The sequence below is a fragment of the Arvicola amphibius genome, chromosome 6 (assembly GCF_903992535.2).
Source record: "Arvicola amphibius chromosome 6, mArvAmp1.2, whole genome shotgun sequence".
Classification (NCBI taxonomy): domain Eukaryota; kingdom Metazoa; phylum Chordata; class Mammalia; order Rodentia; family Cricetidae; genus Arvicola; species Arvicola amphibius.
The window spans coordinates 57,480,636-57,501,227 of record NC_052052.2 but is presented as its reverse complement, the minus strand read 5'-3'; the positions used below and the strand labels follow the sequence as shown (position 1 = coordinate 57,501,227).

At 42.9% G+C, this 20,592-nt stretch overlaps 1 long non-coding RNA gene across 1 annotated transcript; it reads right to left on the bottom strand.

The window, feature by feature from the left end:
• Positions 1-3,846: 3,846 nt before the first annotated feature.
• LOC119818010 lies at positions 3,847-13,977 on the bottom strand. The gene is made up of 3 exons (XR_005285982.1): positions 13,763-13,977; positions 6,615-7,512; positions 3,847-6,286 (listed from the first exon to the last, which is right to left on the bottom strand). It is a non-coding gene; the product is annotated as an uncharacterized LOC119818010 (long non-coding RNA).
• Positions 13,978-20,592: the final 6,615 nt, after the last annotated feature.

Below are 20,592 nucleotides of genomic sequence, written 5' to 3'. Positions count from 1 at the left end.
GTTATTAAATTCCTGAATGGTAATAATGGCTACAAACTTATATCTTTCAAATTTATTAATTTACTTACCACTGTTAGATTTCAGCAAGTTGTTGTAGGGGCAATAATCTTTATTGACCTGAAAGCATAAGACACAAACAATCCCACACCAGTTTGGAATTATGATTAATAGAATGGTTATTTATTTAAGGGGGAAAACTTACAGATCACCATTCCACACAACAGCCCTCTGTGCAATCAGGAAGGGAAACTATTTGCCGGAAGCTGAGCCAGAAGCCAGAGAGAGAGCGGAGGGCAGTGGCAGCTTTTTTAAAGAGAGAGAGACCACGCCCCTAATGGGCTGGTATTTCAGCAGCTATTGGCTGAAGGAGCAGAAGGAGCTCCCACAACATTGACCAGCAGGTGTCACGGTTGCAGCCATGTGGTGGGGAGATACAACCAGTGGCGGCATGGGGCTCTTTGTGCCGCTTTGGTTCCGTGTTTTGGTAGCTCCACTATAGCTATCCAGGGTTTAGCAAGAAAGCCATTTAGTAGGTGAAGTTGAGTCAAGTGTCGGGGAGTAGGAAAGCTTCCGGGTGGTGGAACTTTTGGGTCCTTTTTGGTTTATCCCCATAGGTATGGATTTAGTATTCACAGGAGTGCCAGATAAAGATGGAAGTTACAAAATCATCCCACACTAGCTCAGAATTGCATATAACAAAGGATTATCTATTTAGGGGTAGACTCACAGCTTAGTCCTCTGCATGAACAGCAAACAGGAACCAAATCCAGAAGCCAGGGAAGAGAGAGAGTAAGCATGTGCTTTCCATCAGCATTTATAGCATAAGAGCCACGCCCAAGTAGGCTGGTATCTTAAAGGTTACTGACTGAAGGAAATCCTACAGCACTCAGGCTATACTAAAAATGATTTTAGGTGAAAACTTCAAAATAATATAATTTTTATGGATTATATTTTTTAGTTTAACCCTTTCTTGGCCTCTAAGAAAATTTGAGAAACATGCAATTAATTTTTGTATTCTTGGATCACCATATGATCCAGAAGAAATATTTTTTAAAAACTTCCTTGATTCCAATTTAGTCCCATTTTCCTTCCTAATCCAATCTAAGCCTGTATATGTTGTTATTCTTAGAAGTTTTGTTATGTTTCAAAAAATATAAATTTTAAAAATGAATTTTTAGTAATCACAAATATAAAGAAATCTGGGTGGTTTGGGCTTTTAGTGCCTAATAGGCCTAAAATGAGAAAAAATCTCCATTTTTTATTTAAAGGACAATATAAACATTTTTATTTTGCTAATACTGCAAGTAGAGGAGAAGAAGGCATCTATCTATAACTCTCAGTACAGACAACACATACAATTAGCTATCAACATTATCAAAGATTTGAGAAGAAATTAGAACAGGAAGTATAACCTAAATGACCTTGGTATCAATCATTAAACCCTTTAAATGCCATATTGTGCAGATCTCTGACAATGTTGAGGGCCATCTATTAAATCTAGCTGATTTTAACACTTTACTTATTATTAGTCGTTTATTTTAGACTTAACCTTGACAGCATATACAGAAGGCTAAATAAAGCTTGTGTTTGCGAATGAATACATTTATACTTAGCCTAATTACAAACATAATTTTGAGCACATTAAAAAGTCTGATCATTGTTAAGGTGATTGACCATTAGCTGGAATGTCTTAAATATCTTTAACATTTTACAAGTTAGTAGCTTTTTATAAGATTATGATTTTACAGTTTCATCCCTGTTAAGTTTGAACCTTAAACATTTGAATTAAAGATCTCTTAACATAAAAATAAAACTTTAAATCAAACATAGAATATAGTTCAAAGGTAGTGCTGTTTTTTCTTTTTATTATTATTATTACTATTATTACAAATTTTCACCTCCTCCCCTCCTCCCACTTCTCTCCTCCCCTCTCCCCTCCCCCTTTCCTCTCCCTCTTAAGTCCAAAGAGCAGTCAGGGTTCTCTGCCCTGTGGGAAGTCCAAAATCCTCCCCCCTCTATCCAGGTCTAGGAATGTGAGCATCCAAACAGACTAGATTCCCACAAAGCCAGTACATGGAGTAGAATCAAAACCCAGTGCCATTGTCCTTGGCTTCTCAGTCAGCCCTCCATGTAAGCAACATTCAGAGAGTCCAGTTTGATCACATGCTCCATCAGTCCCAGTCCAGCTGGCCTTGGTGAGCTCCCATTAGATCAGCCCCACCATCTCAGTGGATGGGCGCGCCCCTTGTGGCCCTGACTTCCTTGCTCATGTTCTCTCTCCTTCTGCTCCTCATTTGGACCTTGGGAGCTCAGTCCAGTGCTCCAGTGTGGGTCTCTGTCTCTATCTCCATCCATCGCCAAATGAAGGTTCTATGGTGATAATGCAAGATATTCATCAGAGTGGCTATAGTATAGGGCCATTTCAGGCGCCCTCTCCTCATCTGCTCAATGAACAGGCTGTGGGCATCTCCTTGGACACCTGGGAACCCCTCTAGAGTCCATTCTCTTGCCAACCCTCAAATGGCTCTCTTAATTAAGATATATACTTCCCTGCTCCCGTATCCACTCCTCCTCTATCCCAACCATCCCATTCCCCCAAGCTCTCCCCATCCTCCCATTCTCACTTTTTTCTCCCCATCTCCCCTTACCCCCATCCCACCCCCACCCCCAAGTTTTCCATTTTTGCCTGGAAATCTTGTCTACTTCCAATATCCAAGAGGATAATTACATGTTTTTTGGGGGGTTCACCTTCTTATTTAGCGTCTCTAGAATCATAAATTATAGACTCAATGTCCTTCATTTATGGCTAGAATCCACTAAAGAGTGAGTACATACCATATTCATCTTTTTGGGCTGGGTTACTGATGGCGTAAATCACAAACAATCCCACACCAGTTTGGAATTATGATTAATAGAATGGTTATTTATTTAAAGGGGAAAAAACTTACCAGATCACCGTCCCAGACAACAGCCCTCTGCGCAATCAGGAAGGGAGCCTAGTCGTCAGAAGTGGAGCCGGAAGCCAGAGAGCGAGCGGAGGGAAGTGGCCGCATTTTTAAAAAGAGAGACCACGCTCCAATGGGCTGGTATCTCAGCGGCTATTGGCTGAAGGAACAGAAGGAGCTCCTGCAACAGGTTACCTTACTCAGGATAATGTTCTCTATTTATATCCATTTGCATGCAAAATTCAAGATGTCATTGTTTTTTACCACTGAGTAGTATTCTAATGCGTATATATTCCATACTTTCTTTATCCATTCTTCCATTGAGGGGCATCTAGGTTGTTTCCAGGTTCTGGCTATTACAAATAATGCTGCTATGAACATAGTTGAACAAATGCTTTTGTAATATGATAGGGCATCTCTTGGGTATATTTCCAAGGGTGGTATTGCTGGATCCTGGGGTAGGTTGATCCCAAATTTCCTGAGAAACCTCCACACTGATTTCCAAAGTGGTTGCACAAGTTTGCATTCCCACCAGCAATGGATGAGTGTACCCTTACTCCACATCCTCTCCAGCAAAGGCTATCATTGGTGTTTTCGATTTTAGCCATTCTGACAGGTGTAAGATGGTATCTTAAAGTTGTTTTGATTTGCATTTCCCTGATTGCTAAGGAGGTTGAGCATAACCTTAAGTGTCTTTTGGCCATCTGAACTTCTTCAGTTGAGAATTCTCTGTTCAGATCAGTACCTCATTTTTTAATTGGGTTAATTAGCATTTTGAAGTCTAGTTTCTTGAGTTCTTTATATATTTTGGAGATCAGACCTTTGTCTGATGCGGGGTTGGTGAAGATCTTCTCCCAATCAGTAGGTTGCCTTTTTGTCTTAATGACAGTGTCCTTTGCTTTACAGAAGCTTCTCAGTTTTAGGAGGTCCCATTTATTCAATGTTGCCCTTATTGTCTGTGCTACAGGTAGTGCTGTTTTGATGGCTACATTTTTCTTTTTCTCCTTTGTATGCCTGTGAATTCATAATGAACTCCCACAAACATAACTTACCCATACCCACTCTTCTTTTAAACTACCTAGCTACACATTGCCTGTTGTTGTTGTTGAAGTTGGTGACTCACGGTAAATCATTAGTCGTATCCACCCAACAGTAACATGAAGCAGACCTCACAGAAGGTACCTCATGATGCAGAGAAGGCAGCTTACTAACGTTAATTCTTCCTCTTATAACTCAACATCTGATGTGTCAGACTCTACCCGTGCTACTGAGTCTGCTTCCATTTTGACCTGTCTCAGCTGAGAGTTCTGAGCATGATTAATAAAAACTCAGAGACAGATACTGGGGTTCACCTGAAGACCAGAAAAGCAAAGCAGCAAGCCTCTGGCTCTTACCTCGACCTCAGTTCGAAAATGGTGATCCTACCTCCAGGAATTTCAGAGTGAGACCGAGACTGAGAGCTGACTCCTCCTCTTTTGTAATCTTCTCCAGTTTTGGGATTAAAGGCATGCACCACCACCACCTGGTTTCTATGGCAAGCTAATGTGGCTACTGGGATTAAAGGTGTGTGTCATCGCTGCCTGGTCTGTAAGTCTGGCCAGTGTGACTGTTTTACTGTTTTGATCTTCAGGCAAGTTTTGATTATTAAAATACAAATAAAATGCCACTATCGAAAGCTGTGCTATAATGACTTCTATGTGTCTCTTGTTCAGCAGAGAGGAAGTTAGGCAAATCTGGAAACAGGCTTTATTCTGTTTGCTTAGACTTTGCCATGTCTCAGGTAAGAAAAAAAATCCTGGAAGAAACTTATGCCAGGATAGGGATGATCCCCTTTCTTTTGTCTTCACATCTTGGAAGGAGAAAATGTTCAGTAATTCAAGTCATCATACCTTTGTGTGGACAAAAGTGTCCTTTGTTTCCAGAGGGCAAGAGGAGAATTTGACATATTAATTCCTCTGGACTCTGCAGGTCTCATGTGGGGAGGGAGGACCTTGCAAGTTCTGGATGTAACATTGCAAGGGAGGCCTCCTGTTTGCTGTGCATTGCAGGGTACTAAGCAGAGGTTGTTTGCATTTCCTTCTTCTAGAAGCTCTCTTCCCTTGACCTTATAACCCAGGGAGCATCCTACCACTTTGAAGCAATGAGCTTGTTCAGTGCCAATCTCACTGGGTCCTTAGAGAAAACACAGACAAGGGTAAAGCAGCCCTAGAGATTATTAGGATAGGCTGCTGACGTCTGTAGATTGTATAGAACTCACAGGCACATTGTAACTAAGGAGCTGATGTGACTGCTGAGGAGGACGGGGACTTTCACTTCCCTTGGGACCAGCCTGGTGTCTGCCTGTGGTCAGAGAAAACTGTGGATTGCTCCAGCCCTGCTACTGGATTGGTGCTATGGTTTACATGGGAAGGACTTTGTCCCTGGCTTTCTCTCTTCCCACCACTTGTAAATGGGCTAGTTGGGGCTCAGAGTGACATAGATGGATGTGTTTTTAACTGAATTTCATTTAATTGATGCCTTAAAGGATGAAATTTGTCCATCTTTATGCAGTACCGTGTGACATTCACACATGTGCACACGCTGTGAAGTTTTATGCAGTTTAGATATATGACTCTCCTCAAGTGATATTTCTTAATAAGAAAACATTGAAAACCCTTTCTTGGAGTTTTAAAAATGGACAGTCCATGCCGGTCATCTGTAGGCAAATAACATGCACTAGATAGCACACATTGCTTCTCTCCCCTTCCATCTGTAACATTCCCTATCAGTCCCTGCCTCCCGCAATCCTCAACCACTGATAACACATTTTTAGTAAACCTACCACTTTTGCCGTTACATAACATCTTTTATTTATGACCCCTACTATTTCTAGCTTCTGCCTTTATTTTCAAATTTTTCAATTCAAATACATTACATTCAAAAGTTCTATGAATGTTTCCTTGTTGTCATTGCTCCCTGGGAATCTCTGTTAGCTGTATCATATTGTGTTTCATAAGGCAAAGTTATTGACTCATTACGTATTCATAAAATTATGGAGTTCCCTGGCCACTCAGACCCATGATAATCACACAGAAACTGTATTATTTACAATTGGCCTATTAGCTCATTCATATTTCTGGCATCTGGTATCTGTCTGCTATGGTGGCTACATGGCTTCTCAGTGACTTCACCTACTCTCTCCTCTTCTATCTGCTTGGAATTCCTGCCTTGCCCTATTCTGCACTGCAACAGGCCCGAAGCAGGTTCTTTGTTAACCAATGATACTCACAGCATACAGAGAAGAATCCCACCTCAAGCCAGTGTCCTCAGTAGGGGTGACTCAGACCACAGCAGCCTATGGACTATTTGAAAGGAACAATTTAGTTTACTCTAGCACCCTTTGAAACACATGTTTTCTTTCCTAAAACACAGCAGGTCATCACAGTGTAGAGAAATTCACTCAGGAAACCTAGGCAGCCCAGGGAAACTCTTAGGTTCTATCCACAGTTTAGCTTCTTTAAAATACAAACGCTTTGAAAACAGTGTGCCTACATCTAGGCTCCCAGGTCTAGCAAGAAGTGGCTCAGGGACTTCCCCAGCAGAATAAACACCATGCACAGACTGCAAAGTCCCAGTTATAACAACTGTCATTGGCAGCAAAGACTTGGGATGTTCATTTACTGGACTTACTTAGTTGAAAAGATCAGTTGGCTTGATCAGTTCTCACTTCTTCTTTCTGCTTGGTGCATTCTGCTCTGAATCAGCATATGTAAATGTGGCATCTCTCCTGAGTATCAGACTCAGTGCAAAAAAGAACATGAAACCTTTATAAACAAATTAGATTCATCAGTTGTTAATGTAAGTGGCATAAAATTAATTATGGTGAGCATGACAGTTAATTACCAAACTGGTGATGATAGACTCTAAGAATATGAATGAAAATGTCTTTCTGTTCATTGATTCACTCATTCATTCACTTGTTTTTATCATGGTCCTATGTTGACCATGCTGAACTCAAAATCTTTATGTAGCAGAGGATGGCTTTGAACTTCTGCTCCTCAAACCTTGTCCTTCAGAGCACTGCCTTTATAGGCTTTTGCCACCATACTCAGTTTTACATGCTGTCAGTTACTGGACTCATGGGTTCATGTACGTAGGTGAAGACTCTACCAAGTAAGTTGCACCCTATTCTTTCTTAGCCTCTTCACTAATACTGAGGATGGAGCCCAGGACCTCATGCAAAGTGAGGAATTGCTCCTCCACTGAGCCAAATCTCCCAGTCCAAACCTTTACTCTTCTTTCTTTCATTATTTGTTTCCAGTACTAAAAACTCCAATGAGGATCTCACATATGCTAGCCAAATGCTCTTCCATTGAGCTATATCCCCATGCTATTTGTCATTTTTTTTAAATATTTTAGGGCAGGGTCTTACAAAGTTGCCTGAGCCAGATATGAAGTTGTGATCGTCCTGCCCAACCTTTGTGGGCTGCTAATCAGGTCCAGCCTGTCTTCTTTTTTTAGAGGAAGGAAGCTTCACTCCCGTGGAACCCACCAAAGAGTCATCATGAGTTCCACTCTCTGTGATTCCCTATGAAGCAAACAGACTCGTCACTGAGAGCCCCAAGACACCATCCCAGCTCCTCAGGCATCCATCACACCCCAGTGACAACAACGTGTGGCTCAAACAGGATGACCCTTGTTACATGGCTTTGATCATGTCATCTGGGACCATGAGAGTAGCTCCATGTAACACAATCTACATGAACCATTTTTATTTGTCAGAAAGATGAGAGGACAGCCCTTCAGACATAGTCTTGTTACAGATTTGCTAAATGTCTGTAAAACCAAAATGACTGCCTATAAAATTGGAGAAACAACACAGAGACAAAAAATGTTGGGTAAAACATTTGTGCTGATGGCAGTTGTAAGCAAAGATCAACAAGTGCAACCACTCAGTGCTATGGCTGAGAGCAGACCTAAAGCTGGAGTCTCCTCAGCGAACCTCACTGCTTCCATTGAATATGCATGTGTTTTTCAAGAGATACACAAGTGAAAAAGAAAACATACTTATCACTTTAGAAAACCACAAGCGTGCAACCATAAATTCTAAAGGTGAAGAAAAGGAAGACATGATTTGTAGGACAACCAGGAATCAATATTTTGCTCTGTCTGCCTTTGTGAACCACTGTCCCACAAACAATCATGGGTCAGGTAATGCCATTTGTTGAGCCAAGACGACAGTAAATAAAGAACCTGGCTGCTTTGGCTGAAAGATCCACCCCACCTGGTGGAAAGGAGAAGACTGCCAGAGCCACAGCAATAGAGCATTTTATTATGGGATGCATTGGCTTCCATGTGAAACAGATCCATGTCCCAATTAATAGCATTGGCTGAACGTTTCTCACCTTGGGAACAAGAGGACAGGTGAGGGTGAAGAGTTCATCCGGGAAAAATCCGCCTACATGTTTTGTGGTTTTCTTTCCTTTCCACATTCTAACATGTTTTCTATTTTTAAGCTAAAATAATTTTGAAAAAAAATTCATAAAAATATTTAAAATGTAGGAGTTAATCCTCACTTATGAATAACAACCTTCAAAACAAGTGTGTTGAATCCTGCAAGTAGAAGGTACAGAGCTGAGTGGACCAGTTAAGAACCGTGTGCTACCAAGGTGGCTCAGCTGGGGAAGTGTTTGCCACACAACTGCGAATACCCATGTCTGACATCGGCTATTATGAAGATTGGGCACTGGAGGTCACTGATGGTCATCCCAGCACCTGGTCACTTCAGATCCTAGTGATTTTCTGACCAGGCTGTCTAGCCAAACCGGCAAGGCCCTTAAGCTGAAAAAAAAAAAAGGTGCGGGATGTGTTTAAGGAAGATGTCTGATATCAACCTTCCCATGCACACATATAAACTGCGTATGATCCCCTGATGCTACCTGTATTTAATTCTTTAACCACTGCCTTTTCATTCTTTAAGTGTTATTGAACCAGATCAAGATGGTAACCCCCAAATGGCAACACTTCTTCTTTCCAGACATTCTAGCATCTCCCAAAATGATTTGCCTTTGAGAGAGGAGACAGAGAAACAATGCCTGGACTCTCATGTAAGGATCTCCTAGCTCTCCTTTACTCCATTTACCAGGGAGTGTTAATAGCTCCATTACCACAGCTGGCCACCTCTGTATTACTCTGCCCTAGTGCATGGTTGTCAGGAGCAAGGCCCAAGATGGCACCATGTTGAGTTCTGAAGAGAAAGCAACCACACAAGGGGCCAGCCTCACTTTTTGTAGCCAGCCAGTCAACAGAATAGATTGCTTACATAGTCTATATACCACCACTCTCTCTTCCCTTTTCTCTTCTCTCCTCTTCCCTCCCCACTTTTCCTGTTTTATTTTCTTCTCTAGAAGAAGGCAGGCTGGTGATGGAGGACTTTTATTGGTTAATTAATAAAGAAACTGCTTGGACCAATAGGTCAGAACATAGGTGGGTGGAGTAGACAGAACAGAATGCTGGGAAAGAGAAGGCAGATGGTTCAGGCAGTCGCCATAGGCAGCCGCCATGCTTCTCCTCCCCAAGACAGACGCAGGTTAAGATCTTTCCTGGTAAGCTACCACCTCATGGAATTACACAGATTACTAAATATGGGTTAAAGCAAGATGTGAAAATTAACCAATAAGAGGCTGAAACTAATGGGCCAGTCAGTGTTTAAAAGAATACAGTTTCCGTGTAATTATTTTGGGTAAAGCTAGCCGGGTGGCAGGACGCAGCCCGCCATTCCATCTACAGGCTGGCTTGGTTTGCTGCAGGACATTTAGCCTCTTCAGAGCTAGGCTGCATCGTAAGAATACATATCTTCCCCTCTCCTTCTGCAGTAGGACTTCATCAAGATTGCCTCATCTTCTCCGTTACCACCAATGTTATAGAAATTCCAACCAAGAAAACTCAAGCTGGCACTTGGAGAAAAGGAGAAACCCAAAGAGGAACCCAGCCTTGCTTTGTAAAGGTCCAGCAGTCCCCAACAGTTTCCCACAGCTTTGACAGGTTAGGCAACAGTGGGACCATCTCAGCCCACTTTCATGCCCACCAAAAGAATTGTTTTTTTATTAAACCACAGTTAGATAGATGTTTGCAGGAAGAAGCAGCTGCAGGCAGTAATGAAAACTTACAAACATTTGGAGATAGCAATGAAAAACAGTCTTTTCTTAGCAAACAGGGTTTGGAGTGTGGCCTTTGACCACATAACTGTGATAATCATTCCTCAAGGCAGTTTCTTGCTTTGTCATCTGAACCCCACCCTCCACTCCCGCCTCCTCAGAGAGCAATAAGGACACAGACTCTGTCACATGGGCCAGCTTCCACTCAGACCACACGCTTTCCCATGCTTTCTGTCTCTGGTGCTGGGGCTTGCATTCTTCTCAGAGCCTAGGACAAGCTATTGTTCGTTGTACATGTGTCTGTGGCATTAATAACTCTCCTAATAAACTTCTGACCCCCACAATTCATCTCAGAGGCCCCCTTGAACACCACAGTCAGGCCTGATGGAGTCTGGAAAATCAAATCAAGCAAAAGAGACAAACAATGAAATTGAGTTGACCTGGGCCTTTGTCATCTCAGCTGCTGCTCTACCAGTCCCGGGCACATCCCCTCTCTCGTGGTATGCCCCATAGCTGTTTCAGGTCTCACTTCCTTTATGATAAGCCTATCTCATCTCCACTCTTTCTAAAGCATTGACTTTGTATATCTGACCCTTTGATCTCTGTTCAAAGAGTCTCAAGGGGCTCTTGAGATGATCGAGCTAATACTTTAAATTATTTAGACTAGTGGATGGACATATTTAGCTTAAACTAATTTCTTCCACTTTCATTTTTAAAAATACCCCCACTGTTTTCCAGGTTAGGAGTAGATTATCATGGGATATTCTAAACCTCTTTCTCCAAATTCTAGGCTTCTTGGGAATGTAGTGTTTTCACTGCCTGAGTTAGTCACTGGGTGGAGTCCTCAGGGGAGGTATTATCCTAACTGGGTTAGCGTTCTACTGACCAAGGTCAGATGACCAGGCTCCTGCGTGTCAGTTGGTTTGGCTCCTTCCTTCAGCAAAACCGATCACATCTGGTTCAAATTAAAGGTCTTCCAGGCTGAGGGCTGGTCACTAAGTCAGAGGCGGCTCTAGGTGGCCCTCCCAGAAACAGCCACCTTGGCACCTTTGTGTTTCCCCCCCCCACCCCCCCCCCCCCGCCCCCCCCCCCCCCCCGCTTCATGCATCTCACAGTGCTCTCCCCACCCCCACAGCAACGGTTCTGCCGTTTTCTTCAGGGGAAAGTCACTTCCCTGTTTCATTTTCTTGATATTTGGACTTAAATTTGTTTTCTCCTTGTCCACAATCTACTAGAGGTTTTCTTTCTATGAAAGCTGAAAAAAAATGTCTTGAAAAGTATAAAGAAAAATGGTCCAACCCTTTGCCTCTTATTCACTCCCTTTAGCCTGCATTAACCTCGGGATGACACAGGAACCATTACAAGAGCAGCAAGACCCGCCTTACCGAAGGACCACTGTGGGAAAATAACCCACAAAACTATTTTGTTACTGTTATTTAAATTTAAAATGAAAAAAAAAAGAGACACAAATGAAGGAAAAAGTCATTCTTGCTTTCATCTATTCAATCATTCATTCATGCTTGCTTTTTTTCCCATTAGTCTGGGTGCCCTTTATAGTTACAATGAGTTACAGATAGACAAGCAAAGGGAAGAGAATCAGTCCTCTGGAACTGAAGAACAACTAAAGGCCCTTAGTTTCTCTAACAGTAACTAAGTCTTAAAAAGGGATGTTTTGAAACTTCTTGGAACTTTTGTTTCCAGCATTTTAATTTACTTACCAATCTCAGTAAGACACAAACTAGCCAGAGTCAAGTTAAATCCAGTGATTTTTCAACCAAATAAACCCCAAGCTTACTAAGCAGAAGAACTGATTATATGAGGACAAGATACTTTAAAATCCGTTGTCCTCATCCTACACCAATGCACGCTTGTTATATAAACTTCTGATGAGAGACACTGTCACTGACTTGCCCAACTCACAAACTAAAGTGATGAGATTATTCAGTCATTTACTAAAAGAATCCAACCACAAAAGCTATGCGTGGCAAAGCAAAAACTGGCTATTGAATGCGGAGATTGTAAAGGGGTGGTCCCTTTACCTACTCAGACAGAACAAATGCTCACTGTCACCATCTGAAGGCTGTTGACATCTTTGACAGCCCAATGTCAAAGATGAGGAGAAGGTTACCAGGAGGGCCACACTCCTCCAGGCAAGCACTAGAGGGTTAGAGATAAAGATCTAGAGAGTGCTCTTTTTTCCCAACAGAGAAACAAGTCCCTTTCAGTAAAGCTGAGAGAATTGTTAGATGTAATAAGCGCCTTGGGGAAGAGACTTTACTGGAGAGCTGGGATGACTGCGGAAGTAGACTCTCAACAGCTGCAAGCATTTGAAAAGGATTTGGGTTGGTTCTAGGATTATTGGTACAGGAGGCATAGCATAGTAGACCTAGTAAGAAAATGGTAGACAGAGGGCAATGTTTTAATCCCAGGCTTGTGGCGCCCTTGAACTACAACCATATTGCCTTGAATGAATGAGTTTAAGGTGAGAACCAACAGAGACGTCCCTTCTCCAGGAGCCAGCAGGCTCTGTTGTGAACGAAACAGTGAACAAAATTTCCATTCTAAGGAGTTTTCTAAGGGATGGTATGTTTAAATTCCCACACATTTAGGACACTGAGATGAGAGGATTCCTCCATGTTCTAGGGCAACTGGAGACGCCGAGTGAGATCTTGATTTACAACAAAACAAAACAAAACAACAACAAAAGAACCCACTCAACAACAACAATATAAATCTCCAAACAAATACAGAAACCCCTAAGGTGAGAATTTCTAGGTTAAAATGGAGGTGAGAATAAGGACCCAAAACTTTTGCACAGCCCAAGACACATGTGGTGTGTGAAAGTGTACTTGAGATCACACACACTGGCCTCAAGCTCGGTATACTTCTCATTGATGGATATCCATTTGAACTGACATAACGGAAATTTCCTGGGAATATTAACTTTAATCCTACAATCCTGAATGGATGTCACTGTCAGCCATAGGGGAAAACATCACAAATAAAAGCAAAATTTAGAAAATGTTCAGAAAATGTAAGTTTTGTGCTTCCTGTTTAAGAGCCATTATGTATAGGCTGTCTTCGCAGAACAGAATCCGAAGTTTACCCCCCCACCCCAACACACACAGACATACACCTACCTCCTGCCAGCAGCAACCTTTCCCCAGGGCCCTCCTGCTCCCTCTCCTGGCCGCCCTGGTGATGTGCAGCTATGCCCTCATAGCTGTGGCCTGCCTCAGAACTCAAGTATTGCTGAATCATAAGACATTTGTGTTTCTGGGCTAAATGAGAATTTCCCGTTTCTAGTGTCTGAAAGAGAACTACCGATCCCTCAAACAGTGAGTGACAGCTAGATTCAGAAGTCCCATGGTGGGAGGAGGGAACAGACTCCTGCATATTGCCTTCCGACCGACATATGTGTGCCACCATACATGAGTTCACACACTTACATACACAAACAAAGAAACGTAACAAAAATTAAGAATGAAGGGTGGGGCTCCTGGAGGAGAAAGTGCATTAATGTCTTCTGCATGTTATTTTTCTATACGTGCTCTACAGAGAGTTGTCTACAAGCTGAGGCGTTTCAGCAAACTGAAATGTCCGTCTGCTGAGTGTCAGGCGGCTCCACTTATTAGAAAATGCCCATCTCGATCTGGAACTGCGTGGAAGCGTGGCACAGACCTGGAAAGAGGACAGCACGCCATTCCTCTGCCAGAGTGATCTACGTGGTGCGCACGTCTCGGCGTGGGGACTCTCCCATGGCGCGGACAAATGCACACCGCTGGTCCTGGCGCCACACGCGAGCTTCTCCTCTCCACCAGCTCTCCTGCGGACGGAATCCCCTGCCGCAGTGTTTCCCCGCCTCCGCGTCCAGCCCATCTGCGCAGGCGGTTGTGATACTGACTTCGAGTTTACACAGGAAGAAAGCAAAGTCTTCGCGGAGCAGCGGTGAGCAGGTTTCTGCTTCTTTGTGCTTATGTGCCTCGGGAGCAATATTCCGGGCGCGGGAGGAAAGCCCCATTCCAGGGACGTCATTGAAGCTGAAAGCGAAAGAAAACCGCGCCTTAGCTGAGCCGCTTAGTGAGTGGCGAGTGGGAGCGCGCCCCCTGGTGGCTCCTCTTATCCACGTCCGATGAGGCGGCACAGGCAACTGTCAGTCTGGCTCCAAAAGGCACAAGAGGTCCTTTCTTTACACAAAACTGACCCAGTGCCGGAATATCACCGTTCTCAGACATTTTATTGTTGCAGAAAAGATCAAGTCTCCAGCTTCTGGCATCTTAGCTTTTCTTTGGCCAATGAGCAGCTGTAGGGAGAAAGAAAAGACATCACGCCGCATCCATGCTGTGGGACAGACCCGGAGGAACTGGGGTGGGGGCATCTGCGGGGAGAAGTCTCATGTCTGACTGAGTAAATAAATTCTTCTTAAATATCGTATCCCATCTTATTTTTATATACTAAAAATACACCCCTTGCTATGGTACATATGGTTAAATAGAAAGTGCAGATGCGTTTTAAGAATTATCAGACAATTCTAATATCACAGAATGGCAGCCAGTGATGCCTTTGCATTGATGTGTGTGGGTGTTGGTGGAAATTGGGAGGTTGAACTATAGTATGCACAGTTTGGTGATGGAGGAATGTCTATGTGTTACTTTCATTGGTTAATAAAGAAACTGCCTTGGCCCTTTAATAGGATAGAAAATTAGGTAGGCGGAGTAGACAGAACAGAATTGTGGGAGAAAGAAAGCCGAGTCAGGCAGACGCCTCAGGCAGATGCCATAGCTCTTCTCTCCGAGATGGACACAGGCTAAGATCCTTTCTGTTAAGCCACCACCTCGTGGTGCTACATAGATTACTAAATGTGGGTTAGTCAAGATGTGAGAATTAGCCAATAAGAGGCTGAAACTAATGGGCCAGGCAGTGTTTAAATGAATACAGTTTCCATGTAATTATTTCAGGTGTAAAGCTAGCTGGGTGGCGGGACGCAGCCCACTGCTCCATCTACAGTTTGGGTTTTGAAATTACTTAACCTATAACACATATAAGTAGTATATATAAAATACAAGTTCTTTGTGTATATAATAAAAAACTTTATGTATATTAGTTTGTCTAATATGTAATTTATGTATATTGCGTATCTTAGTTCTAATATACAAGTTCTTTATGTATATTAAGTTTTCTTAAGTGCTGCTATAAAAGTTAAACGTACATGGGTATTATCTACAATACTTAAGAATTAAACTCGGATGGTACATATGTTGCTGTTAGAAGAGTTTGGGAGTATCTGTGCATGGCTCCTATTTAATACATATGTGTTACATATTTATGTGTTGTTTTTTGTCATCTCAGTACAATCTAGAGTGACCTGGGAAGACTGAACCTCAACTGAGGAATTGACTTTCATCGATTGCCCTGTGGCCGTATCTGTCAAGCATTTTCTTAAATGCTAAATGATGCAGGAGAGCCCAGACCATGATGGGCAGTGTCATCCCTAGGAAGGTGGGCCTGGGCTATATAGGAAATGTAGTTAAGTGTGAGCCTGGGAGAAAACCAGTAGGCAGCGTTCCTCTAGGGTCACGCCTCTGCTTCAGTTCCCACCTCCGTGTTCCTGTCTTGAGTTCCTGCCTTGGCTTCCCTTGGTAATGAACTGCAATCTATAAGCCAAAGAAACCCTTTTCTCTTCCAAGTTGCTCTTGGTTCGTGTTTCAACACAGTAACAGAGAAGGAAGCTAGAATAGAGTATCTTTTCCATGCACTCCCCGAATGGAAGATCATAATATTTGAAAGGTATAATAGAACATAAAATATCTACGTATCTTGTGTGTTTATGCAATACACACATATGAAATATACATGTAGGTATAATGTTACTGATTTGGGTTACACTTTACATTTCTAATGTGAAAAGGTTTTCCTGGCTGGTTCTGTATTGTCTAATTGATCAGCACATCTCTGTAGCTGTATCACTCGCAATCCTCAAAAGTTCAACTGAAGTACAGGAAAGGTTGGAGTGGGAGTCAGTGCGCAGTATCTCCTCCTGGCGCAGGTTCTGCTACAGTTCTGGAGTTCACCTACCTCACTCACACGCTATCTGTTGAGAAAGAAGGTGAGGAGAGACTCGGACCTCTGTTATGAAGTGTTTGCAAGGATCTCTATGCTGTGACAGCTGAAGGCAGCTGCATGTGACTGGTTGCAGCTAGCCCATCTTCAGGCAATGATACCCTGGACCAATTGGCAGAGCCACACACAGGACCCAAAAGGCACAGAAATCTAGATGGCAGAGTTGCAGCACGAACTTGTATCTATACACAATACATACATGTTCATGCACACATGCATGCACGTGCATGTGCACGCACACACACACACACACAGAGAGAGAGAGAGAGAGAGAGAGGCTCACTGCACTGTGCTTTGCACTTTGAAATCTGAATTTTTCTAGGGGTAAACTATACCAAGTGCTTGCTACATTTTCTCAGTAAGTGAGAGGGAGTTAAAGAGGCAGAACATGTCAGAACCTGAAACTTAAGAAAGTGGGCAAGTTTAGTAGGGCGTGGTAGCCCACACCCTTGATCCCACCACTCAGGAGGTAGGCAGAGGCAGGCAGATCTCTTGAGAGTCGGAGGCCTTGTCTACATGGCAAAGTTCAAGGCCAGCCAGGGCTACAGACTTGGTCTCAAAAGATATGGGGGCGGGATTTGGTAAACATAGATACAGTGGCTATTAGATTATGGTCTGCCCCCAAGATGATGGTCACTCTGAGGGAACAGATCTCATAGCCTGAAGAAACTAGGCCTTACTACCCTATAGCGCTCTCTGGGAAGAGAGCTAAGAATCCATCTTTGCTGTGGCCTAAAAGTGACTAATTTTGGAACCTGGTTCCTCCATGTTCTTCGTTATGTATGCTATGTTTGACAAACTAGCATGACATGAAATGTCTCACACATTCCCTAAAAGGACATAAAAGTCGGATATTTTCCATTGTGGGATTTCACTGGAGGGTCCTCTGGGCTTCTCTCTCCCTTCTGTCCTCCACCCCTCACCCCATCGTTCCTCTCATTAGCTTTCTTTTTCTTACTATTAGACATTAAGTGGTCCCTCTTAATGAAGCTCCCACCTTTCCCTTTAAGCCTCCACCATGCTTGTTTCTAACATATAGTACACTGTTACTTCCTACAGTTCCCCACATCAGTGTTTCTAACATATAGTACACTGTTACTTCCTACAGTTCCCCACATCAGTGTTTCTAACATATAATACACTGTTACTTCCTACAGTTCCCCACATCAGTGTTTCTAACATATAATACACTGTTACTTCCTACAGTTCCCCACATCAGTGTTTCTAACATATAATACACTGTTACTTCCTACAGTTCCCCACATCAGTGTTGGGTCACGGCCTTTGGGTTCATTCTAAGAAACCCCACCAGTGAAGGGTAATTATATATTATATCCTTCCCCAGACTAGCCAACAGCCATGTTATTGCAATTTTTTAAAAAAATAGTAGCATGCATGAGAAAGTAGCCATGCGACAGAACTCATGTGAGAAGGCTTTTTATTGGGGGGGGGGATGGAAAATGGGGAGGGGAGAGGGGAAACCAACCTCTTGGGACAGGAGTAGCAGAAGAGGAGAGGAGAGGAGAGGAGAGGAGAGGAGAGGGGAGGGGAGGGGAGGGGAGGGGAGGGCGAGGGAGGGAGAGGGGAGGGGAGGGGAGGGGAGGGGAGGGGAGAGGAGGAGGAGGGGAGGGGAGGGGAGGGGAGGGGAGGGGAGAGGAGAGGGGAGGGAGGGGAGGGGAGGGGAGGGGAGGGAGGGGAGGGGAGGGGAGAAGAGAAGAGAAGAGAAGAGAAGAGAAGAGAAGAGGAAGAGAAGAGAAGAGAAGAGAGAGAAGAGAAGAAGAGAAGAGAAGAGAAGAAGAGAAGAGAAGAGAAGAGAAGAGAAGAGAAGAGAGACAGAGAAAGAAAGAGAGAGATGGGAGGTGGGCAGGGCCCTTTTAAAAGGGAGCATAGTGAATGTGCACAGGAGGTGCTCTTAGTGGCTACAGCTGAGGACATTGCCCGTCAGAACCCCAAAGGCAGGCCAGAACAGATGCCTGTGTCTTTCACAAACCCTTGCTTGTGCAGATGCTGATGGAGAGCACCGAACAAGGAGAAAGGTGCTTTGTATAATATATGCACAAAATTTATAACCTAAAAAATATCATTTGATGTCTGAATAGCTCTTAAGATTTGAAAATAAGGTTTTGCACTTTGAAAATGATCAGGTTGAAGCATTATTGGATATGAATGTTTAAAATCAGCTTGAAATATTCCAGGCATTTTGAAAGCTTTTCAAATGTTCTTAATTAAAATAGGAATGTGTCACTTCCTCCTCTTCCCTCCTTCCTTCCAGCCCCTCCAAATATCCTCCCTCCAGTCCCTTCCTTGCCCCCTTCAAGCTGATAGCATCTTTTAAAATTATTGTTGTATACATATATATTTATATGTGTATATGAGCAAATATATAAATACAGTCTGCTGAGTCTGTTTTGGTGGTCTGTGTGTATATAGTTTCTGGGATGACCGGCCTGCATCGGACCACCAATACGGGGCTCATTCCTGGGTAAAGCTGACTCTTTCTCTCCTACCTGTCATTAGTTGCTGTAGCTCTTTGTCTAGGGGTGGGACTCCGCAACATTTCCTCCCTTCCACTTTAATAAATCCATGGCCACTTCCATTGTTCTAGTCTTGTCTTATGCAGCCGTTTGTAGGAAAGACTATTTCATAGCAGACCTAATCACATTCTGACTCCTACAGTCTTTCCGCCCCCTCTTCCTGGAGTTCCCCGCGTCACGAATCCTGGTGCTGTGGAATAGATGGAGATGTATCCGCTGGAGCCGGTTCTCCCACTGTTCTTTCCTATCTGTATTGTGTGCAGTTGTGTTTCTCTGTGCTGATCTCCATTTGCTGAGCAGGCTTCTTTGATGAGCGGCGGTGACTACACTTATCCAGGGAAAGCAGTGTGTGACCTTTTGGGTGACATAATGGGCCTAGCAATGTAAATCCAAGGTTGTATAATGTTCAAACATTTTCTGTTCTTCTTACTTGACCAAGGTATGCAGATCAAGATTTAATGTTGTTTTTGTTTTGCTCATTGGCTTTAAGGCGAAATTTTCACTAATGCTCAAGTTTGAGGCAAGTGTGACTGTTCATGACTTTAATCCCAACCCTTGGGAGGCAAAGACAGGTAGAGGTGTGTGAGTTCAAAACTATCATGGTCTACAAAACCAGTTCCAGGCAAAACAAGGCTACACAGTGCGATCCTGGAGGGAAGGCGGGGAAGGAGGGAAGGAGAGACAGAAAGAGGGAGAAAGAGGGAGGGAGGGAGGTTGATTGAAGCTGGTGACTACATCTCTGGGCTGGAACCCATCTGACTGGGGATTTGTATTTTAACCAGTAGAGGGCAGAGTAACATCAGTCACTAGAATGTGTTTGCTCAGTGGCAACTTTTAGGAAACAACAGTAAAATAGGTATCCTCATTCTTAAGTCCCTCTGACTAATTAAGATAAAGCCAGATTATATTCATCTTTAATGAGTATAGTTACGGTCTCAGGCATTTAAATACCCCCCACTCTTTAATAGGACGTATGATAAAGTTAAGTTATTAAAATGCAAGCTGAAAAAACTTTTCTTCAAAAGCAATGGTATCAGCTACTCTAGCTAGAAGAGATCTGAGATTAAATGCACTGTTGGAAGCTTATCTTTTTAGTAGCCACCGACTCTGGATTACTATATGTATTTTATTGTTTAAATCAAAAGACAGTTTGTTGTTTATTGAGAAACCAGGCTAGTGTGGGTAGTCGGTCAGTTCGCGGCCTCTATGAAAAGATCTCTGCTTACTGAATCGTGGGGACGCGTGAGTCACAGGTCAGGTGAACACGCGCACAGTCTGTTCTCTGCTTCATGTTTTCCGTTGCTCAACTTGTTTTTCCGCTTTCCCTCCAATAACAAACTATATTATTACCATTTTTCCTGCTTTGCTTGTTTTTTTTAAATTGAATGCACTAATGCAGATCTTTTGTATTATAATGATTATTTCAGTTTTTTCAATTTTCAAAGAAAAAAATACCTGCTACATTTTCATTGATATTTTTTGAAAAACAGACTCTTTGATAATTTGAACTTCTGAAACCATTGTTAGTTCTTTCTTTCTTTATTTTTTTTAAAAAAAATCTGCCAGAGGCTTATGTTTTTCCTTGGGTCTGTTGGTTACGGAGTTGTCATTAACCAGGACATGAAGAAGACAGCCGATGTCTGTCCTGGTCTGTATCACTAGGAACATAACCAGAAGTGAGTGAGCAGACTACCCAGAAGGTTATTTTTGTAGCAAGAAGAAAAATTCATAGTCAGTTTTATTTTATTTTTTTTAATTTTTATTGATCTCTACATTTTTTTCTCTGCTCCCCTCACCTTCAACTATCTCCCAAGGTCCCCATGCTCCCAATTTACTCAGGAGATCTTTTTTAGTTTC